Here is a 10,000-nt window from a genome sequence, read left to right on the forward strand (position 1 = left end):
TCTGGGTAGCGCAGCGGGCTATTCCGTTGCCTACCAACACGGGGAACGGGGGTTCGAATCCACGTGTTACCTCCGGCTTGGTCGGGCATCCCTACAGGCACAACTGGCTGTGTCTGTGGGTGGGAAGCCGGATGTGGGTATGTGTCCTGGTCGCTGCACTCGCGCCCCCTCTGGTTGGTCAGGGCACCTGTTCGGGGGGAGGGGGAACTCGGGGGAATAGCGTTATCCTCCCATGCGCTATGTCCCCCCTGGCGAAACTCTTCACTGTCAGGTGAAAAGAAGCGGCTGGCGACTCCACATGTATCGGAGGAGGCATGTGGTAGTCTGCAGCCCTCCCCGGATCGGCAGAGGGGGTGGAGCAGCGACCGGGAAGGCTCGGAAGAGTGGGGTAATTGGCCGGGTACAATTAGTAAGAAAAAAGGGGAGAAAAATCCAAAATGAAATAAAAATAGCACTGGTAATTACTTTGGCGATTAACAGACGAACCATTTAGTCGATAATAATGGAAAAGCTAATGTCCAAAATAATGGAAAATGCTCCAAAAACAATGTCCAAAATAATGGAAAGTGCTCATCACAAGTTTCCAGGACCCAAAGTGAACGCTTGTTTGCTTGGTCCGACCAGCAGCTAAAACCTCCCAAAGTGTTCATTTTATAACAACACGCGCCAGAGAAAGGCAAGAGAAATGTGGCATTTTTCAAGCCGTAGCTGCAAATGTTTGGCGTTTAGGAACCAGGAACAATTCGTTGTCATTTCAGTCATGTACTTGCGTACACAAAAGACGAAATTTCGTTTCTTCCAGCCTACAGCAGTGCAACACGAAAGATAAAAACAAGATATCCAAAATTTCCCACCAAAAAGATCCAAAAACAGAGAGAAGCAAAAAAAAAATCACAAACAGTTATCAACACAGTCCATTCAGTGCAACACAGTCCAAAAAATTCCTCTGTCCAAGAGAACAAACGCCATCCAGGATGACTGTCAGAACTGCCGGTCTACATGGGCTAGCAGTTAGCATAGCCTGCCCCTCTTCTGGCACTGCTCCAGGCAGGGCCGTGGTCCCTGGGCCCACTGGACCCAGCAGATCAAGCTCCCTCAGCTGATCCAACGCTAGCTCTTCCAGCCACTACTACTACTACTACTACTACTATTTTTGGCTGCTCCCGTTAGGGGGCGCCACAGCGGATCATCCGTTTCCATCTCTTCTGTCCTCTACGTCTTCCTCTGTCACACCAGCCACCTGCATGTCCTCCCTCACCACATCCATAAACCTCCTCTTTGGCCTTCCTCTTCTCCTCTTCCCTGGCAGCTCCATATTCAGCATCCTTCTCCCAATATACCCAGCATCTCTCCTCCACACATGTCCAAACCATCTCAATCTTGCCTCTCTTGCTTTGTCTCCAAACCGTCCAACCTGAGCGGTCCCTCTAATATAATCGTTCCTAATCCTGTCCTTCTTCGTCACTCTCAGTGAAAATCTTGGCATCTTCAACTCTGCCACCTCCAGCTCCTCCTCCTGTTTTTTCGTCAGGGCCACTGTCTCCAAACCATATAACATAGCTGGTCTCACAACCATCCTGTAAACTTCCCTTTAACTCTTGCTGGTACCCCTCCACTCCACCCTGCCTGCACTCTCTTCTTCACCTTGCTTCTGGACTCACCGTTACTTCGGACAGTTGACCCCAAGTAGTGTCTGTGAATGTTCTCATTCATCCAGGTCATGGTTATCCAAAGGAATTGAATCGAGTGCAACTGGACTTGGTATATATCCGTGAAGACATTTCGCCTCTCGATTCAATTCCTTTGGTTGACCCCAAGCATTTAAACTCATAAGCCTTCTTCACCTCCACTCCTTGCATCCTCACCATCCGCTGTCCTCCCTCTCATTCACGCGTATGTATTCTGTCTCGCTCCTACTGCCTTTCATTCCTCTTCTCTCCAGTGCATACCTCCACCTCTCCAGGCTCTCCTCAACCTGCACCTACTCTCACTACAGATCACAATGTCATCCACAAACATCATAGCCCACGGAGACTCCTGCCTGATCTCGTCCGTCAGCCTGTCCATCACCACTGCAAACAAGAAAGGGCTCAGAGCCGATCCTTGATGTACTCCCACCTCCAACTTGAACCCATCTGTCATTCCAACCGCACACCTCACCGCTGTCACACTTCCCTAATACATTTCCTGCACCACTCCTACACACTTCTCTGCAACTCCCGACTTCCTCATACAATACCACACCTCCTCTCTCCGCACCCTTTCGTATGCTTTCTCTAAATCCACAATGACACAAACTTAACTCCTTCTGGCCTTCTCTGTACGTCTCCATCAACGCTCTCAAAGCAAACGTCACATCCGTGGTGCTCTTTCATGTCACGAAACCATACTGCTGCTCTCCCGGCCATTAAACGAAAAAAACCCCGGCGATCAAAACTCAAAACGTAAGACGTGGACAAAGGCACCGCATAGTCGGTACCGGGCGAGGCCGCCGCAAACGTGGGTTCGCGCCGCCATCTCGCCACACCGGAAGCGGCGAGGTACCGCCTTGAATTTAAATTCGGTGAAGAACCTAAATGAAGAATTCATGACCAATATCACTAATCGACTCATTTTCCGTCGATCAACTAATCAATTTCTACACGACTATACTCAGATTCAGTCTAGAAAGCAATTCCCATGCAGCCTAACAAAGGTTCCCTTTTTCTACTTGGGGGGGGGGCGGGGGATCCCTTCGATTGTGCACGCCCCCCCCCCCCCCCCGTCTAAGACATGCAGAGCGCATGCAGTCGTCGGTACAGATCGGGGGATCCGGTCACACGCTTTACTGTAAGAGGTCTGCGGTGCTGTCATGAAGTCGCATGCCCCAAAAACGTGCAGAACATTACACCAGGACCCGGCTCAGGTCAAACCAGAAAACAACTGCAGAGCCTCGAAGCTGGCCCGGAGTCTTGGCGAGAAACCTCCCTCCCACTAGCCCGTGAAGCACCGACTGCCATGTGTGTTTCTGTGTGTGTGTTTCTGTGTGTGTGTTTCTGTGTGTGTGTGGTGTGTGTGTGTGCGTACGCATCTGCATGTGCGATCACTCCTCACTCCTCCACACATATGCGGAGATCTCCAGAGGCAGTCATTTATCCCAGCTTATCGCTTTTCATTTTCATCCTGTTTCTCCCGCGCGCACCTCCCCCCCTCCCCCCTCCCCCCCTTCCCCCACACGCTGCACTCAAGTCTGGCCTCAAATTAATAGAGAGCACTCAGTGTGCGCGCACACACACACACACACACACACACACACACACTCTGAAAACCATATTCAATCAAAAAAAAAAAAGTTCCCAGGAGAGGCTTGGCTAGTATGCAACACTGCTGCAAAAAAGAACACACACACACACACACACACACACACACACACACACACACACACACACACACACACACACACACACACACACACGTTGATGACAGCTGACAGGCTAACGCTATGCTCCCATAGCCGTCTGCCAATGCCAAGCGGACAGCCAATAGCGCAGAAAAAAAAAAACGCACACACACTCACACGCATACATACACAAACACACACCAACACGGCTACGTAACACAAATACACGGCGGGTCTTTTAGGGCGGCGATAGCGTCGCCTCTGCGACCCAGATGCAGCTGGTTTCAGCACTCCTACCTTTGCACCTCTGATTATAGAGAAAACAGATGGCTTTGGCCTCCATTCTGGCTCCAGTGTGTACGGACACACTCACAAACACACACACACACACACACACACACACACACAGACACAGGCGCAGAGGTGTCTGTCCAGCTGGCAGTCACCGTTGATACTGTCTTTGTCCTTTTCAGCTGAGAGGGCAGTTTCTCACCACATTTAGAGAGAAGTGGCGCTTCTGTATGTCTGCACACACTCACCAGCCTCTCTCTCTCTCTGTCGCTCGCTCACCTCGCTCGCACACACACACACACACACACACACACACACAACACACACACACACACACAAAACACTGCACACTAAAATTCATATGGCTGCCCTATGGCATTCTCCAAGTAATTGTTTAGTGATTAAAGGCCAGAATGGAGGCGTTTTGTCCTCTCTGGTAGGGATTACATCATTGCACTGCTGGAAGCACACACACACACACACACACACACACACACACACACACACACACACACACACACACACACACACACACACAAGCATACATACATTATCAAAGCATAAATTCCAACCAAGTCATTAAAACCAACTTGCTCTGTGTGTGTGTATGTGTGTGTGTGTGTGTGTGTGTGTGTGTGTGTGTGTGTGTGTGTGTGTGTGTGTGTGTGTGTGTGTGTGTGTGTGTGTGTGACTCGCTGATCACATGTTGTTGTCAAAGATGGGAAGTGAGTCAGTGTCCCGCCTCTAAAGGCAGCTACAAAAAAAATCCTCTAGATGACAGGCTTGTAATTATCCAACCCAACACACACACACACACACACACACACACACACACACACACACACACACACACACAGAAAACAAGCCTTCCCATCCACAATGAGGACTGAGAGAGGGGGTGACGGAGAGCACAGGGTAAACAGCATAGGGGATATTGCTGGAGGGTGGGGGGGGTCTCTGAAGATGGTGAGAGACGGCGATCCCATGTGACCCCGTTGGGCAGTGGAGTGTGAAGGAGAATAAAAAGATGGGAGAAGACGAGGAGCAAAAAGGGGCAGGACCGGCAGGTACGACGGGTGGCGAGGTGGTTAAAATGCAAGTTTAACGGGGGTAAAGCGAATTTAATGGGCGGGCCGTGCCCCCCCCCTCAGCCCCCTAACAGGCACATTACGATGCGGAGGGGGGGGGGTCCCCGACCGGGCTTAGCCTTGAGATCAGTGCAAAACAGCCCTGTCGACATGAGCTAGTTCACCACGAGGAGTTAACCCTTTATCCATGGTGTCATCTGCCTAGCCGCTGCAGATTAGGTGATGTGCACTTGACAGGATTTGCAGGAACTTGCGGCGCTTGCCTGACAGCAGAAACGATTGTTCGGTGCTTTAATCAATGCGCATATATATGCAAATGAGCTACAGCTACCACAGGTAAACCTTACCATTTCATTACACGCTAACGGCTAAGGTTTTGCATTTCATTAATCCACAACATAAACACATGCAAATGAAATACATGTATTAACTATTGGCTGGATAATCTGCCCCTCTCTTGCTGGCCAGACAATACTGGTGAACTACATGAACTACGGGAGTATACTGAATACTGAATACTGGTGAACTACATGAACTACAGGAGTATACTGAGTACTGAATACTGGTGAACTACATGAACTACGGGAGTATACTGAGTACTGAATACTGGTGAACTACATGAACTACAGGAGTATACTGAGTACTGAATACTGGTGAACTACATGAACTACGGGAGTATACTGAGTACTGAATACTGGTGAACTACATGAACTACAGGAGTATACTGAGTACTGAATACTGGTGAACTACATGAACTACAGGAGTATCCTGAGTACTGAATACTGGTGAACTACATGAACTACAGGAATATACTGAGTACTGAATACTGGTGAACTACATGAACTACAGGAGTATACTGAGTACTGAATACTGGTGAACTACATGAACTACAGGAGTATACTGAGTACTGAATACTGGTGAACTACATGAACTACAGGAGTACTATACTGAATACTGGTGAACTACATGAACTACAGGAGTATACTGAGTACTGAATACTGGTGAACTACATGAACTACGGGAGTACTATACTGAATACTGAATACTGGTGAACTACATGAACTACGGGAGTACTATACTGAATACTGAATACTGGTGAACTACTGCTTCCGGTCATGTTGCGTTTTCTCGTTATTGTGCATGATCAACCCTGGGACTGCTTATGATAGTTAAGTTTTGCACTAAAACGGTCAGTGTGTTAATTATAAATATGGATTTATAAATATTTGTTGTTACTTTAATCATATCATTAAGTTTGTGTCTTTGTTTGATGGCTGGGAGAGCTGGCGCTGGATCGGCTGGGAGAGCTTGGTCTGCTGCGTCCGGTGGGCCCGGGGACCACGGCCCCCGGCCTGGAGCTGTACCCGATGAGGAAACACCGAGGGCGGTCTGACAGGATGCGGAAGTGGGGCAGGCTAAGCTAACTGCTAGCCCATGCAGACCGGCAGTTCCGGTAACACCCGAGGGCAGTCTGGCAGTGGCCTCGCCTGGCGCTGGCTGTGATTTTGGTGTCGTCATGTAGGGAGGTGTGACGAAGGCGTCTGGCTGGGGAAAGCTGGCGTTGGATTGGCTGGGGGAGCCTGGTCTGCTGCGTCCGGTGGGCCCAAGGACCACGGCCCTGCCTGGAGCTGTACCCGATGAGGAAACACCGAGGGTGGTCTGACAGGACGCGGAAGCGGGGCAGGCTAAGCTAACTGCTAGCCCATGCAGACCCGCAGTTCCGACAGCCATCCTGGCATTCGCTCTCATTTGTTTGTTTGTTTATTTATTTATTTTTAGATATGTGGGATATATGTGTTTTTGTAGGTTGGATATATGTGTTCTTGTCGTCTGGATATGTGGTTTTGTCTCTGTGTCGCACTGCTGCGGGCTGTGGGAAATGATATTTCGTTTCACTTCATGTACACAAGCCCTGTGACGGCCTGGCGGCCTGTCCGGGGGTGTCTCCCCGCCTGCCGCCCAGTGACTGCTGGGCTAGGCTCCAGCATCCCCGCGACCCTGACAGCAGGATAAGCGGTTTGGATAAGGGATGGGACGGAGGGAAGTGCATCAAATAAAATGACAAGTCAATGCTCCCGATTCCTGATTAGCGGGTCCTGCAATGGTTTTCCACGGTTCTGAACGAGTACTCGCGCCCATCCCCTGCTGCATTGGGCCCACGGCTGAAGAGCGGAACAGCGATCTCCCTCTCGCTCGGTTCACAAAGTCAAGACACACACCAACAGAATAATGATCCCTAACGGTCTCTTTTCCATTGTAACGGCTAGCGTCTCCGGTGCCAGCGAAACTGGGATGTGAACTGGAATTTGACGCGCCCACCCCCCTCCAGACAAGCCGGTCACTTTTTCCAGGCAGATGAGAGCAGGTCTTGTAAAAAAGGGGCTCTGGGATTCTACTTTGAGATGCTTTCCTCTCCTCCTCCTCCTCCTCCTCCTCCTCCTCCTCCTCTCTCCTCCTCCTCCTCCGTCTGCAGCACTGAGGGCTGTCTGGCCATGCCTCGGCTGAGCCCACCAAACAGACACACACACACACACACTTTCTGTTGCACTTTCACACACCGACTGCACCCACCACCTCTCTGAAACATACAACCACTCAGCAACAGCCAGCAACAGGAGCTAGGAAACATAAACAGGATATGACAACAGGACACGGCAGCCAGTTTTGGCACAGTTCCTCCTTTCCAAAGGAACTCCCCCCCCCCCCAAAAAAAGGCTGCGCCCTATTTTTGTCTTTCCGTAGCATCTGTTAGTTTGTCCATCGTTCTACTTAGGTGTGTCTCTGACCATCTTTATCTTTCTATCACTGTATCTACCTACCTATCTGTCTATGTATCTAGGTATCTATCTGCATATCTATCTACCAGTCTATTTTATATCCATCTATCCCTCCATCATTGTATCCATTTGTCTCTCTGACTGCCAAGAACCCAGTGACCTGCCATACTGGTGGAGACTGGAGGAAATCTAAGGAGCCAGATGACTTTGCTGTCCCTACTTTACTTAGCTTTGCAACTCCACTCGAGGAACATCCATTATTGATTGGAGTTTATTTGGCCAGATACAAAAACAGAAAAAAAACAGAGAGAGAGAGAGAGACAGACAGACAGACAGAGACAGACAGAGAAAAAGAGAGACAGACAGACAGACAGACAGACAGACAGACAGACAGACAGACAGACAGACAGACAGACAGACAGACAGAGACAGACAGAGAAAAAGAGAGACAGACAGACAGAGATAGAAAGACAGACATACAGACAGAGACAGAGTGAAAGACTGAGACAGACATACATGCAGACAGACAGAGACAGAGAGAGAGACAGACAGACACAGATAGACAGACAGACAGAGACAGAGCAGGAGGGAGAGAGACAGAAAGAGACAGACAGACTGACAGAGAAAGAGAGAGAGAGAGAGAGAGAGAGAGAGAGGAGAGAGAGAGAGAGAGAGAGAGAGAGAGAGGAGAGAGAGAGAGAGAGAGAGAGAGAGAGAGAGAGAGAGAGAGAGAGAGAGAGAGAGAGAAATATGAGTCTCCAGACTGAAATTCTGTGACCTTGTGGCCGTTTGGACTACTGCACTACCGGAGACCCCCAAAAACAAAAAACCCAAACAATTCTGGGGCTTGGAACTGTACACTAGTGTATACTTGTAAGATGTGTCTGTTAAATACTAAGGTGACAGTCATAGTTATTTCCGCTTCATTTCCGCTTCTGGTGTGGAAAGATGGTGGCGCGAAGTCACGTTTGCAGCGGCCTCACCACCCAGTACCGTCCATGCAGTGTCTTTGTCCACATCTGCGTTTAAGTTTTGTCTTCGTTTGATAGCTGGGAGAACTTGGTCTGCTGCGTCTTGTGGGCCCAGGGACCCTGGCCCTGCCTGGAGCTGTGACCGGGGAGGTAACGTCTGACAGGACATGGAAGCGGGGCAGGCTAAGCTAACTGCTAGCCTATGCAAACTGGCAGTTCGATAACACCGAGGGCGGTCTGGCGGTGGCCTCGCCTGGCGTTGACTGCGGTGTTTTTGGTGTCGTCGTGTGAAGTGCGGGGAGGTGTGTCGAGGGTGTCTGGCTGAGAGAGCTGGCATTGGATCGGCTGGGGGGAACCTGGTCCGGTGCGTCTTGTGGGCCCAGGGACCTTGGCCCCTGCCTGGAGCTGCGCCCGAGGAGGAAACACCGAGGGTGGTCTTACAGGATGGGGAAGTGGGGGGCCGTGGTCCTTGGGCCCACCAGATGCACCGGACCAGGTTCCCCCGGCTGATCCAACGCTAGTTCTCCCAGCCAGACACCCCAGCCAGACAGCTGATAGCCCAAGCTAACTGCATGGGCTAGCAGTTAGCTTAGCCTAACTGCTAGCTCATGCAGACCAGCAGTTGCGACAGTCATGCTGGCTGGCGTTTGTTCCCTTGGACAGTGATTGTTTTGTTGTTGTTGTTGTTGCTTAGTTTGGATATATGTGCTAGTTTTAGATATATGTGTTAGTGAGTATGTGTGTCCTTGAAGTTCTTGTAGTTTTTGGCTATGTGCTTTTGTCTTTGTGTTGCACTGCTGTGGGCTGGGGGGGAAGGGATGTTTCGTTTCATTTCATGTTCCTTCCGTACATGAAACGAAACGACAAAGTGTTCCTGATTCCTGATGGTTTCACTTGCACAACACACAACTCCTGTCTCGCAGCCAGCGTGTCAACACTAATAAGCGTTGCGGCATGCCAACACCGACGAACAAGGCCAAATTTCATGTGCACCCTCACTCTGTGATTCCAGTTACACACTTATGAGGCCTCTTCTTCTGGTCATTTCCGCGGCGGCCTTGAGCCGAGGCTGACGAGCGAGCGGCCGGCAGAAGCGACACCCGGCCCGAGCGGCTCGGCATGAGGTAGCCTAGATTCACAGCCGCTCATACTGCCGCGAGTACTGGCTACACCTGGAAACACCCCGGGCAGTCTGCTCAACACGCAGTGATGTGACGGCGCGTGTCCGAGCTGTCACTCAAGAGTTTCCACGGCAGCCATCCAGCCTGACCCTGGAAGCCCCGCCCCAGATCTGTCCTCTCCTATTAGGAGATTGGAGGAGATGCTCTCGCTCTCTCGTACACACACAAACATTTAGAGAGAAGACACTGACCAAATCACTCACACACACACACACACACACACACACACACACACACACACACACACACACACACACACACACACACAGCGCACAGCATGATGGCCGTTCAAGACGAAACTCGAATGAGCTGA

General features: G+C 50.4%; 1 protein-coding gene across 1 annotated transcript in view; it reads right to left on the reverse strand.

Moving 5' to 3' along the window:
- The window catches only part of LOC130132558 (SLIT-ROBO Rho GTPase-activating protein 2C-like), a 51,591-nt gene that overhangs the window by 1,801 nt on the left and 39,790 nt on the right, over positions 1-10,000 (reverse strand). The window lies entirely within an intron of this gene.

Source organism: Lampris incognitus, chromosome 2 (assembly GCF_029633865.1).
Source record: "Lampris incognitus isolate fLamInc1 chromosome 2, fLamInc1.hap2, whole genome shotgun sequence".
Lineage (NCBI taxonomy): Eukaryota > Metazoa > Chordata > Actinopteri > Lampriformes > Lampridae > Lampris > Lampris incognitus.